The 12,872-nt window shown below is 40.1% G+C and overlaps 1 protein-coding gene across 2 annotated transcripts in view; it reads right to left on the bottom strand.

Moving 5' to 3' along the window:
* CPQ (carboxypeptidase Q) overlaps positions 1-12,872 on the bottom strand; it is a 523,824-nt gene that overhangs the window by 425,748 nt on the left and 85,204 nt on the right. The gene's annotated exons all lie outside the window — the stretch shown is intronic.

Below are 12,872 nucleotides of genomic sequence, written 5' to 3'. Positions count from 1 at the left end.
AATGTTATACTCTTCAAAATCTTAAACAACTATTTTTAAAACTCATGCTGTATCATGCCTTTGAATTCAGAAAGTTATATATTCAAAGGAAACTTTGGAGCACTATTTGAAGAAAAGACTTTCTTTTCATATATTGTGTTCATGATCCACAGTTACAGATTATCTTTTTCACAAAAAGAGATAAAATTGAAATGTCATTTTCATTCTTTTCTACTTAAATTTGGAAGGAAACTTAAGCAAAACCAACTTTTCGTCTGCTGTGAATTACATTCTAATAATAGGTTTATATTTTGAGGAAACAAAACAAAACCCGTTGCTTCTATTTCTAAATCTTTTTCCTAAAATATTATTGTTTGAAAATGTCTCAGGCTATGATAGAAATGACAGGATGAATAGATTAAGTGAAGTGGAAAAGGACACAATGAAAAGAGAATGTGCTAAAAGACAGAAGGAGTAAGATTTAGGAACTGAGATTTTTATTGACTTTTTTATTGTGTCACTTTTTTAAAGACTGCATATACTACTTACATGAAGACTTAGATATTTCCCCTAAACCTACCATTGCTGAAAAGGATTCACCGATATAAATTTAACTCTTCATCTTCAGCCTAGATTGTGTAACAGATATAATGGCCAGAAATGCCAAATCCTAGCTCAGACACTGGCACATCAAAGTTCACTTCCTGACTCCCACTAACGCTCCTAGATTTATAATTAGCCCTTTAACCATCTTAAGGAAGATTCTTTCCTTTATTAAATTCAAAGTTCAAACAATAGTGGGCTTCTACTTTCCAAAGCTTATATCCCAATTATTCATTCAGTCCTTCAAGAAAGCTCACTGAGAACTTACTATCTGCCAGGAACTGTGCAAGAATTTGGAGAAGATATAAAATTAAGCAAGACTCAGTTCCTACTATTAGTAGGCACTGTTAATTATTTAATATCCATCCCTCCCTTTTCTTGCTAACCAAACCTGGATTTTATTTGGGGTCAAAGTGTCCAGCCCCATTAATCTAGGCCAGTTGTTCTTAATATGGATGGCAGTAGTCCTAGGAGATGTTCTGTATATGCAGTGGGGGGGGAGCATTTTTGGTTGTCACAAAGGTGTGGAGGTCCTACTAGGAATTAGTGCGCAGAGGCCAGGGACACTAGACATACTGCTATGGGGGGAAAAATCCTGTCTACTAAGAACTCTCCTATATTCCATAAAGATTTTTTTTAATGTGAAAACCTATTATTTGAGACTTACAAACAAAAATAGTTCCTGTGCAGTTTTAATGCAAGTTGACTTTTTCAAAAAGCAACTACCATGTATATCAAAGGAGGACTATACGTGTTTTGTTCAGGATTTTACCAAGAGCTGTTCATCATTTCAGTGAAACACCGATGACCACGCTGCTCCTGGTATTGGAAACACTGTCACCACACCCCTGGGCCCGTCTGCATTTGTTGCTGTCACATTCACCATGCAAGCATCTGACTACTTCATTATGTCATCTAGTGCAGTCATGCCTGGGAATGTATGTTTGAAGTATTTTATTATAAAGTACTTTACTTTAATGGTTCCTTTACATGACAGGATAGCATACTGATTTACTTGAAAATATGTGGAAGCATATTATCTATGATGCTTAATTCAGGATAATAAAGCAAGCATTATAAATTATTTGTTTTGCTTTTTTTTTTTTTAAAGAGGCATTGCATCTAACAGGATGGAGAACTAGTGATTTAAGTGAATTCAACAATTCTCTTCCTCACTCTTCCAGCCTACCTTTTAGCTGGAGGAGGCCCTGTGACCCAGTTCTAATCAAAGATACTCAAACAGAAGCAGCTGACAAGAAAATGGCCACAATTCTAGAGCTGCATCAGCTACTTTGTAACCATGAAGGCAAGTCCAAGAGTACTGGTCCTGACATCACTGAGCAGCTAAACCAACAGGGCACCACCAATTTGTCTGTTACACGAGAAAAATAAACTCCATTTGTTATTGCCACTGTTAGCTGGATTTTCTATTCCTTAAAGCTGTGATTATATTTCCAACTGCTATAGTACTTTCAGGGCCTCTTGGGGATCCATAATTAAATATAGTGTTTATACTAATTAACACCATAAGTGTCATAGGGAAGAACAAATCTGACTCCATATTGGATCTGTTTCTTTACTTTAACCTTTGTATTCTATTGCTTTTGCTTCAAGTTAAGAATGTTGCCTCTAGCCTGAAATATACAGGATAGCCCATTCTCAAGGTTCTGACCTTTAAAGGTTTAACACTGTTCCATTCACACAGAGATAAAAAGTTGCAGAACGGAGAATAACACTTGTCTTGTTGGAGGTTTACAGGAACACTGTGACCTGACCTAAGAGGGCAGCTGCAAGAACAAAGGATTCTGACACCAAGAAGTTTGCAGCAACCAACAACACCCCCTCCCTTTTGAGTATAAAAGAAGCCTGAATTCTGACTCCGGTAAGATGGTTCTCTGGGACACTAATCCACCACCTTCTTGGTCTACTGGCTTTCCAAATAAAGTCACTAGTCCTTGCCCCAGCAACTCTTCTCGATTGACTGGCCTGTTGTGTGGCGAGCAGTACAAGCTTGTACTCAGTAACATAAGCAAGGCCTAGGAGACGGCATATGGTCTACCTAGACTTCCCATGTGCACCTAAACTCTAAATATCCAACAACAAACTCAGAATCTTCCCTTCCAAACCTGCTTTTGTTCCCCGCCTCTAGTCAGTAAGTTAGAAACTGCAGTGTGTTGTTGGATTCTTCCCTCTCCCTCAGGGAAACAGGTGAACAGTTGGCAAGTCCTGTAACTCCACCTTCAGATTCTTTCTTGACCCATTTCCCTCCTCTCCACACTTACCATCACTTCCCTAGCTCAGAACCTCATTATCTTTCATCTGAAACCCTTCCACATGTATCTCCCTGCCTTAAACTCAGGTCCCTTTCCAATCCGTGTTTCATACTGCCACCAGCTTTATCTAGGGAGCCAAATCGAATGACTCTTTGACTGAAAGCATCTGTTGCCCCGTTTACTGTTCAGTGTTCTGGATGTGGCTTTCTTCACAATCCTTCCCTGTCGTTCCCCTCCCCCCCGATGATGCAGCCCTAATGGGTGTTTACCATTCCTTATAGTCACAGAACACTCTTTACACCTAATTTTGCTCATGCTGTTCCCTCTGCCAAAAATGCCCTTTCATCTTTTCTCCACTTGGAGAAATCATGATCATGACCAAGGTCCTGCTCATCTGTCCCCAGCTCCAGACAGAACCATTTGCTGCCTTTTCAGTAGTGCACTGCATGCTACATGTCTTTGTGTCTGTCACCCTGCTGGACTATACATCACTTAATAGCAATAATATTTTACTTTTATAAAATTCACCAAGCACGTTCTCTGAAAGGAATGTGTTTTGTATACTAAGCAAAGAGCACAATACCTGTCAATAAATATTTATAGAATAAATGAATAAATTCATCAAACAAGTAGTTATATTTCACAACAGAAGTACACAGCTCTGATTCATCACTTTAATGATTACTTTTCCTGCATCAGACACTAGTTTGCGCCTTTAAACTACAGCATATTCACAACTTTCTTTCATAAAGGGAGTCAAGAGACCTGGGACTTGGTCCTGGCTGCCCCCCTCTAGACGCATGGACCTTGAACAATTGATTCGAAGTCTCTCTTTATGTGTAAAATAAAGGGTTGCATTCCAGCTCTAACATTCTATCATGGATTTTCTTAAATATTTAATATCAATCACACTTTTCTTTACACTCTATATTAGCACATGAATAAATCACCTTATCCCATTTTGTCTCCTCCCACCAGCCAACTGAAATTGAACTCACAAAGGTCATTAAGGATGCCCTTGTTCCTAAATCCAATAAAAACATTTCAGTTCCTATCGTACTTAACATCTGGAACATTTAACATTGTGGACAGCCTCTCCTTTTCCAAATACTCTTCTTTCTATATTTCTACTCTCCTTCCCAATCTTTTTTGTAGGGTCCCTTTTTTCCATCTATCCTTTAAAGTTTATTATTTCCTAGGGCTTTCTCCCATGACCCAGGATAATAAGGCTTCACTAAATGTCTCTGCCACTTAACATGTCATCCTGAATAAGGTATGGGCATTGAGGAAACAAGGGAGGGGGACTGAAGGAAGAGAGACAAATCCTAACAGCTGTGCAAAGAACCCAGTGTATGATATTCCTCTTTCTTCTGGCAGTTAGTACAGTAACAGTGGGTTAGTGAGTTAATTAGAGCAGGGCAAATGGTACACCGACTGGCAGTCCCGTTCGCAGACGGAATCCCAGGAGCTCTGGGATGGAAGGCGTGGGAGTAACAACCTGCTGAGAGAGGTCTACCAGTAGACCTTTCTCCTCCCACTGGCCACACTGAATATGCATGGCCCCACTCTACAGATGTCAAGTGACCCTCTCTCTCTTATCCCGTCTCATCCCACCAGGATAAGCCAGAGGGCTGACTCACTTTGTGTCCCTGACATTTTACTGCTTACCAGTGAGCAGTTTTGAGAAACTGTAAGAAAATTAATTGGGCTCACTTTGTTAATTCTTTTTCTGGACTTCTTGTTCCTTTCTTGAAGATATAAAACGATGAAGCCTAAATTCCTACTGTTCAAAAGTAGGCATCTTTGTCACACAACCGAATGTAACTGACTTTTGACCTACATCATGATGGGACTAAGAGGAATAAATATGAAGCTCCCTTACATGCTACTTAAGTGAAACAATATGATTAAAATTCCAATAACTGAAATCAACCATGAATCTAGGACAAACTTCGTATTCTTGTCTTGCAAAATCCTACTGAAACCCCAAATGGATATGAGACAGCTCCTGGTCCCTTTGTTAGCTGAGGATGCTGCGCTGACAGTGAGGGTGGATGCCCTTGAGAACAGAGGTCCCTGATCTGTGACTGCCACAAGTGCACACATCTGCAGTCAGCAGCCATACCAAGCACATACAGTCAACAAAAATACAGACAAATCACGAAGAATGCAGTTCATACCCTTTGGGGCTGAATACAAAGTAGGTAACCACCGACATAAGTAATTCTGAGGTCTTATGATCTGAGAGAACTGAAAAAAGGGACAAAAGGACATGGGATTTTAGTCTCATAAAGTCCTAGTTTTCTAGCACTTGGACCCCCAACATAAGAGTAATAATAGGAAGTGCTTTATTTCTGTCAATAAAACCAGTGAAGCATTTGTCTTCGATCTGGTGATATTACAAAACTATTACAAGGCACAGCAGCCTCTTCCAGAGGCAAGGGAGAGAATATGGCCCTCCTTGAATCAGAGAGAATACGGAAGTCTTCTAGAGACTCAGCCTCAGAAAACTATAAAGCTAGAGATATATAGATTTAATTACTATTTGCCAATATAGGTTTACAGTAAACTGACTGTACTAATGTGTTTTTATTGCTAAAGAGCATGTTTCCCCCATGTATCTTCCCCTGAACTAGTTAATAACAAGTTCCAAGGAACACTCTGGTAGATATTAGTAATTTCCTTCAGAACATGCCTTTTAGTTTCCCTCGCTTTAGCCAGGCTCCCCCATTCCATAAACACAAAAGCAGAAAGACCCTCATTGAATCTTGCTGCAAACACAGTTCTTATTACAGCCCAAGCCAGGGAGGCCTGTTCAGTAAGTCACTTACTGCAAAATTTGCTACTAACCCCGTCAAACAGACATGTATGAAAACGCGGCTTCGCTAAACAGCTGTTAAGTTTCATGAGCTTAAAAAGAAAATACCATCTAGCTATACACTGTTAGCTCAACAGAGACTCACCATTCAGTTTTAAAATCTGATCTGCCGGTACACTTTTCCCTAAATCCTAACATTTGCTCTCTGCTATGAGATGGCTGCCACACGGCACCATCAGCAAACACAGGCTGAGAGTGCACACACACACACATACACACACACACTTGACAACAGTGTGTGCTCCCTCCTCCTGCAATGGGAGCATGCAGCATCTGTTACTTCAGGCTCCTGCACAGGGAAAAGAGTACCTCTCAGTCGTGTAGAGAGGAAATTAATGCACAGATCCCTCCCTGTCCCAATGGTCAGATATTAGTCAAAGGTGGCAAAAGAAAAGAGTTAAGCCAAATAGATTCACAGTAATGGAGCTAAAACAATTATTCAAAGTGCTTAATCGGTCAATGTAAAATAAAACTCTTGTAGCACTCCATCGGTGCACAGCCAGCCAAATTATCCTACGGAGAAAGAACATTCATAAAACAAGTTTTCTCCAAAGTGGAGAAGACAAGGTCATGATGCAGCAGATGTTTGACAGCAGGAAATTAAAAAGGTAGTTTTAAAAAATAAAAAAAGGAATTAGCGAAACACTTAGAGAGAGGTGAGTTTGGAGTGTGGAACAAAGACAGTGGGGAAAATATATCCCAGTCCAGAGGTGAGAAGGGAGGAGAAAAGAACCATAAAGAGGCATGGGACAACAGCTGAGAGTGACTTTCCTTAACAGGCAATTTCTAAATCCAAAGAGTAATTTTTTAGAAGATAATCACACTTATCAGGATACTGTATGATTTAAAGGATCATGTAGACAGACTTAAAGAAAAGATTCTCGGATCCCAGATAGAAACCGCAGAAGAAAAAGGGAAAACAGAACCAGTTACCTCCGGGGAGGGACGAAAACAGCTTGGGAGGAGGACAAAGAAATAAAAGGTAACACAGCTTGTCTCAATTTTGGTGATTTTTTCCCCGATATCTGACTCAAATGATGAAAAACCCATAGTCAGGTCACTCAAGTCATTGTTATGGGAAATGAGGTGAGGAAACACTAAGTTGGGAATAATAGCCCATAATTGCCTGGAGGTCTACTAAATCCGTGAAGGATCAGACTATTTCCCAAATGCAGTGCGTTTGATTTCCCTCCAGAGGATGCAGGAAATTGTACCCTTTGAAATAGATGAGAAGTTTTGGATAACATCAGATTCTATTGGAAAGCCCCCGGGGTAATGAGTCGGCAGCTCACAGCCTGCACAATAGTGTCTGATACGTTTAGTAGCAGATGAGGGGAAGTTTGTTGTGACAGCTGTGCAGAAAAACAAGTCTGAAGGGTAGGTGGATTTGCAACATGAGAAGGTGGTTTGGGTTTGGGAAAAGCAAAGGCGTCTTCAGATGGGAAGAGCACACAGAGAAATGAACAAGAGAAAACGCAGAGCAGCAGAAGTAAAGGTGCCAGTGGTATGGAGTTCTTGGCACTGTTTCCGCATCAGAAAGGCCTGCTCACCAGTCAGAACGTCCCACAAACACAGTTGGTTGTACCATTCACTTTCATGGCAGTTAAGGCCTAGCCAAGAGTGGGAATAATGTACTACTTGCAAGATACCTAGAAACAGAGTAAACTTGAGTTATACGCGAAGATGATTCTCCTCTCTGCTTGTCCTCCCCTGAGACCAGCATCCAGCCCTCTGTTCTCTCCCCTCTGTCCCTAAGGCAATCTCCTCTCATGCTCCACACAGATGATGGCTGCTGCCTGCCCTCCCTAGCTGGTGTTCTGTTCAGCGCAGCCCTCGGTGCTACATTTGTTTCCCATCTTCCCTCTGCCACCACCACTTGCTCAGAGGCCAGCCACTTCCCTAACGAAGTGTCACAGGCAGGACAAGAAAGACCTTGCGTTGTACATGAGCGTGGTCCAGACGAGCATCAGAGGGAAAAGACCCTAATGAACTGGAAGCAGGAAGATAAACACCAAGTGACAGAGATGATGGCTGAAAACCCTCCAGATAGAACCTCTCTGTGGTCTGCTACGGAAGTCAAGCTCCTGACTTGATGCAGGCAGGAGGGAGGAAGAAAGGAAAGAAGAAAACCATACTGACCCTTGCCCTAGCAAATGACTGGGCTCCGTGTTTTCATATATATCATCTGATTTAATCCTCATAAGCAACCACTGAGGGAAATAATAGTTACTTCCAAAACAGAGGTTCAGAGAACATAAGTGATTTGCTCATGTGATTTGAGTGATTTGCTCATTGTCATTTGGGTATGAAGAAGCAGAACTTTTCCTCTGCTTCTTTGAAGAGGTAACTCTGCCTCAACTTTTGGAAAGCCTTGCCTGACTTGAAAGTTTGCGTTGGGTGATCCTCTTACAGGTCCCAGTGCTACTCTGTCCCAAGTACTTTCTCCATGGTACATATCACTCTGCATTACAATTACCTGTTTCTCAATCTCCACCTCTAGGCTGAAGGCTCACCGAAGGCAAAGGCTGTGGTTCAGTGTCCCTCAGTGCTAAATATAATGCCTGCTCTATATGTGCTTGAGGGATGCTGGCCAGAAATGAGAGTCCCCACCCCATGCTGTCTCTAAATAATACTGCCTGGAATTTTAATTTAGCCAAGTGCTTAGCAAAATGAAAAAGAGAAGTTACGAAGACTAAATGTGTCCTACTTTCAAGCTCCACTGTATAGTCTCAATGGTACTAATGCTATTATGTGGAACATGGTTATGGACTTGTGAAAGAATAGGGTGTTTAAATGCAAGTGACTATACAATACTGCAGTACTTGCTATTCCCTGGTTGAAAATGAATGTTAGGTGGAAATGTTTATGTCTGACAGTAGGTTTTTTCCAGGTTCTTTTCTGTAGAGTACTGAGAAACACTGGTAAGCCCTGCTTTCACTCTTGGAGTCCCACAGACACCAATCATTCACACTCAATATCACAACTTCAAAATGTTTAATGTGCTCTGAACTTTGGTGGGTTCTTTCTTTTAGAGATGGAAACAAGAAGAGAGCCAAATTACCTTAGCCCATGTTTTTGGAAGACATTCTGGTTTCTGCACTGTAGAACCCATGCAATTGTTCCAGCAATCCTATTCCAATGCCTGTTTCCAAAGTAAAAAATACATGACTTGACCACCAGGAATGTGTGTATGTACTAAGTCCAAGTCCAGAGCAGAGTGGCTCTGCCTGAGTTATCACCCCTGAAGCCCCATCAATTAGTAAAGTCTAATCAACCCAGAAAACCAGGGAAAAGAGGTCAGCCGAACAACTAAGTTCAGACTGAAGCAAATCTGCTTCTAGTTACTTTTCTCTCTTGTTCCAAACACATCTAGATACAGACTTTAATAAAGGCATGTGCAAAGGCTGGTTTTACTGAATTCCACACCCAGTGGGGATAGCAAATCGTGGACTTAAAAAAAGTAGCCTCTAGCAACTAGAACCAACGCTGAACATGCATTTAATTCAAAGGTACTGAACTCTACGAAAAAAGCTCAACCTTTCTCAATTTGTCTTGGCATTTTGTGGTTCCATGCTGTATTCCAGGGCTACCAACACAATAAGGAGTCTCTTCTCAGTCTCCTGACTGCCTGGATTGGGTATTTCCTCAAGTATACAAGAAAGAGTCACTCGAATGCTGTTGGGACAGTGGAAATTCTAATAGGCCTGAAAGCTGATTGCTATACTCTTGTATTTTTCACCTTATTCTTTGAGTCTTCATACCATTAGTCCAAGTGTTTTCAGCCACTTTTAAAAGCAGGTTTATTGAGGTATAATTAACATACAATAAACTGCACATATTTAAAATATACAATTTGATAAGTTTTGACATATGTTTAAATTCATGGGACCATCACCACAATTAAGATAATGAACATATTCATTCAAACTCCCAAAAGTTTCTTCACGTCCACTGATAATCCCTCCCTCCTACTCCACCTTGAACCCTTTTACCTTTGGCCCAAGGAAACCACTGATCTGCTTTCTGTTAATATACATTAGTTTGCATTTCATAGAATTTTGTATAAATGGAAGCATATAGTATGTATTCTTCTTATGTCTGGCTTCTATTACCCATCATAATTATTTTGAGATCCATCCATGTTGTAACATGTACAAATAGTTCATTCCTTTTTATTGCTGAGTAGAATTCCATTGTAGGGATATACCACAGTTAAGGTATCCAACCATCTGTTGATGGATATTTGGGTTGTCTCCAGTTTAGGGCTATGACAAATAAAACTGCCATAAACACTTGTGTAAAACTCTTTATGTGAATATATGCCCTAGTAACAGAATGGCTGGACCATATATGTATGTTTAACTTTTTTTAAAACTGCCAAATTGTTTCCCAAAGTGGTTGTGCCATTTCACATTCCCACTAATGATATATGAGTGTTCTAGTTCCACCATATCTCTGCCACACTTGATATGGTCAGTCTTTATTTATTTTCCTAATGGTGGCATTGTGGTTTTATTTTATATTTCTCTAGTGACTGACGATATTGAGTATATCTTCATGTGCTTATTTAGCCAACCACATACCTCTTTTGGTGAAGTATCTATTCACATCTTTTGCTTGTTTTTTATTGAGTTATTTTCTTATTAGTTAGATCTCAGAGTTCTTTATATATTCTGGATATAAGTTCTGTATCAGATCTATGACCTCCAAATATATATATATTCCCCATCTGTGATTTGCCTTTTTATTTTCTTAGCAGTGTCTTTTGAAGAGCAGAAGTTTTCAGTTTTGAAAAAGTCCAATTTATCAATTTTTCCCTAAAACTTATTATAATGCTAATGTAATCAAGACAGTATGGTATTAGAGTAAAGAAAGACTAATAGATCAATAGAGCAGAATAAAGACTACAGAAATGAACATTTATATGGACAGTTGTTTTTCAACAAAGGTACAAAGGCATTTCAGTAGAGAAAGGAGGTTCTTTTCAGCAAACGATGCTAAAACAACTGAATACACATACATATACACACACACACACAAAAAAAAAAAAACAGGAAAAAAGAACCCACTTCAATCCATATATTACGGGCTCAATTATTTCCCCCCCAAAAAATCATATGTTGAAGTCCTAACTCCCAGTACTTCAGGATGTGACTGTTATTTAGAGAGAGGGTCTTTAGAGGGGTAATTAAGTTAAAATGAGGTCATATGGGTGGCCCTTAATCCAACATGACTGGTGTCCTTATTAGAAGAAGTTAGTTCACAGATATGCACAGGGTGAAGACCATGTGAAGACACAGGGAGAAGACAGCCACCCACAAGCAAAGGAGAAAGGCCTCAGAAAAAAACCAACCCTGCATACCCCACCCTTGGACTTCTGGCCTCCAAAATTGTGAGGAAATAAATTTATTGTTTAAGCCACCCAGTCTGTGGTGCTTTCTTATGGCAGCCTTAACAAACACCATAACTCTCACCCTATACAAAAATTGACTCAAAATGGGTCATAGACCTAAATTTAAAACTTAAAACTATAAAAGCTTCTATAAGAAAATATTTGTGACCTCAGGTTATACAAAGATTTCTAAGATACAATACAAAAAGTAGGATTCATAAAGGAAAAATTGATGTTAGATTTCAACCACGTTTTAAGCACTTTTCCTTTAAAAATTCTTATGCAGAGCACCTATATATATAGAACAGGTATAAACAGAGCTGCTTTTGAAGGGGGCAAGGATTCTGGGTGGTTTCCTTAGTCCTTCCATCACCTTCCTTTGTGGTCTCTAAGACGGCTCTGCAGAACACAGGGCCCAAAGAATAAAATGTGGAAACCACTGGATTTTATTAACAGGATGTTTGGATCTGCCCAAAATAATAACCACTAGCTTTTACTGAGAGCCTATTTATGTGTTATGTAATGTGATAGCTGCTTTTTTATATTTTTTCTCTTTTAATCCCATGAGGTAGGTGTTATTTACATTCACGCATGAGGAAAATTAAGGCTCTCAGAGCTGGTACGTTTCACAGCTGGAATCTGAACCCAGTTCTGACCCCCAAGTCCATGATCTTTCAGGGGCACCTCACAGTATCTTGAAATCAAACATAAAAGATAAGAACCTGGGCTTTGTGTGGACATAAACCAGTTATACAAAATAACTGTCAATTCTAAAAAATGAAATTATTTCCCTAGAAAAATAAACTCTGGCTAAAAATAATATATTATAAACATCCAGATATACTTCCTATAAAGCCACATCAGCACGTGATAGTGTGATATACGGCAAAGTTTTTTGGTAAGCCCCTCTCCCAGACACACACATGCCTTCCCTGCTATCAAGCAAGTGGCACATGGGGGGCTGCAGCCGATAAATTCCATTTGTTTAAAGGCCTAGGTAGTTTACTGTGCTCTGTTCAGAAGACGAGTAGGATAGCAGAGTGGTTATGAATATATTAATATCACACAAAGAATAAAGAGACTGAGCTCTGAGCTCTGATTAGGTTTGATGCTATTAGTAGAGGTAACAGTTAAAACAATATCTAATCCCTACCAAGTCCTAAGGACTTAATATCACATTATCTCATTTAATTCTCACAACTCTGTGAGCTAGGTATCAATAATGTAGTGTTATAGATGGTAAAGAGACTTAGGATAAATGATGAGGTCAAGGTCACACAGTAAATGAAGAACAGAGTCACAATTTGCACCCAGATCTGTGACTGCAGAGCTGGTTCTTTGAACAACTGCTGTAATCTACCTCTGTCAGGTAGAGTAAGAGCAAAGAAAACAGAAAAGGGGCTTCCCTGGTGGCACAGTGGTTGAGAATCTGCCTGCCAATGCAGGGGACACGGGTTCAAGCCCTGGTCTGGGAAGATCCCACATGCCGCGGAGCAACTAGGCCCGTGAGCCACAACTACTGAGCCTGCGCGTCTGGAGCCTGTGCTCCGCAACAAGAGAGGCCGCGATAGTGAGAGGCCCGTGCACCGCTATGAAGAGTGGCCCCCACTTGCCACAACTAGAGAAAGCCCTCGCACAGAAACGAAGACCCAACACAGCCATAAATAAAAATAAATAAATTAAAAAAAAACAACAGAAACAGAAAAGCTCTCCATCCTCTCCATTATCCCTCCACTCCAGTTCCCTG

Source organism: Eubalaena glacialis, chromosome 17, assembly GCF_028564815.1.
Source record: "Eubalaena glacialis isolate mEubGla1 chromosome 17, mEubGla1.1.hap2.+ XY, whole genome shotgun sequence".
Taxonomy (NCBI): domain Eukaryota; kingdom Metazoa; phylum Chordata; class Mammalia; order Artiodactyla; family Balaenidae; genus Eubalaena; species Eubalaena glacialis.
Note: the sequence above shows the minus strand (reverse complement) of the source record. Positions and strands in the feature narration are given on the sequence as shown.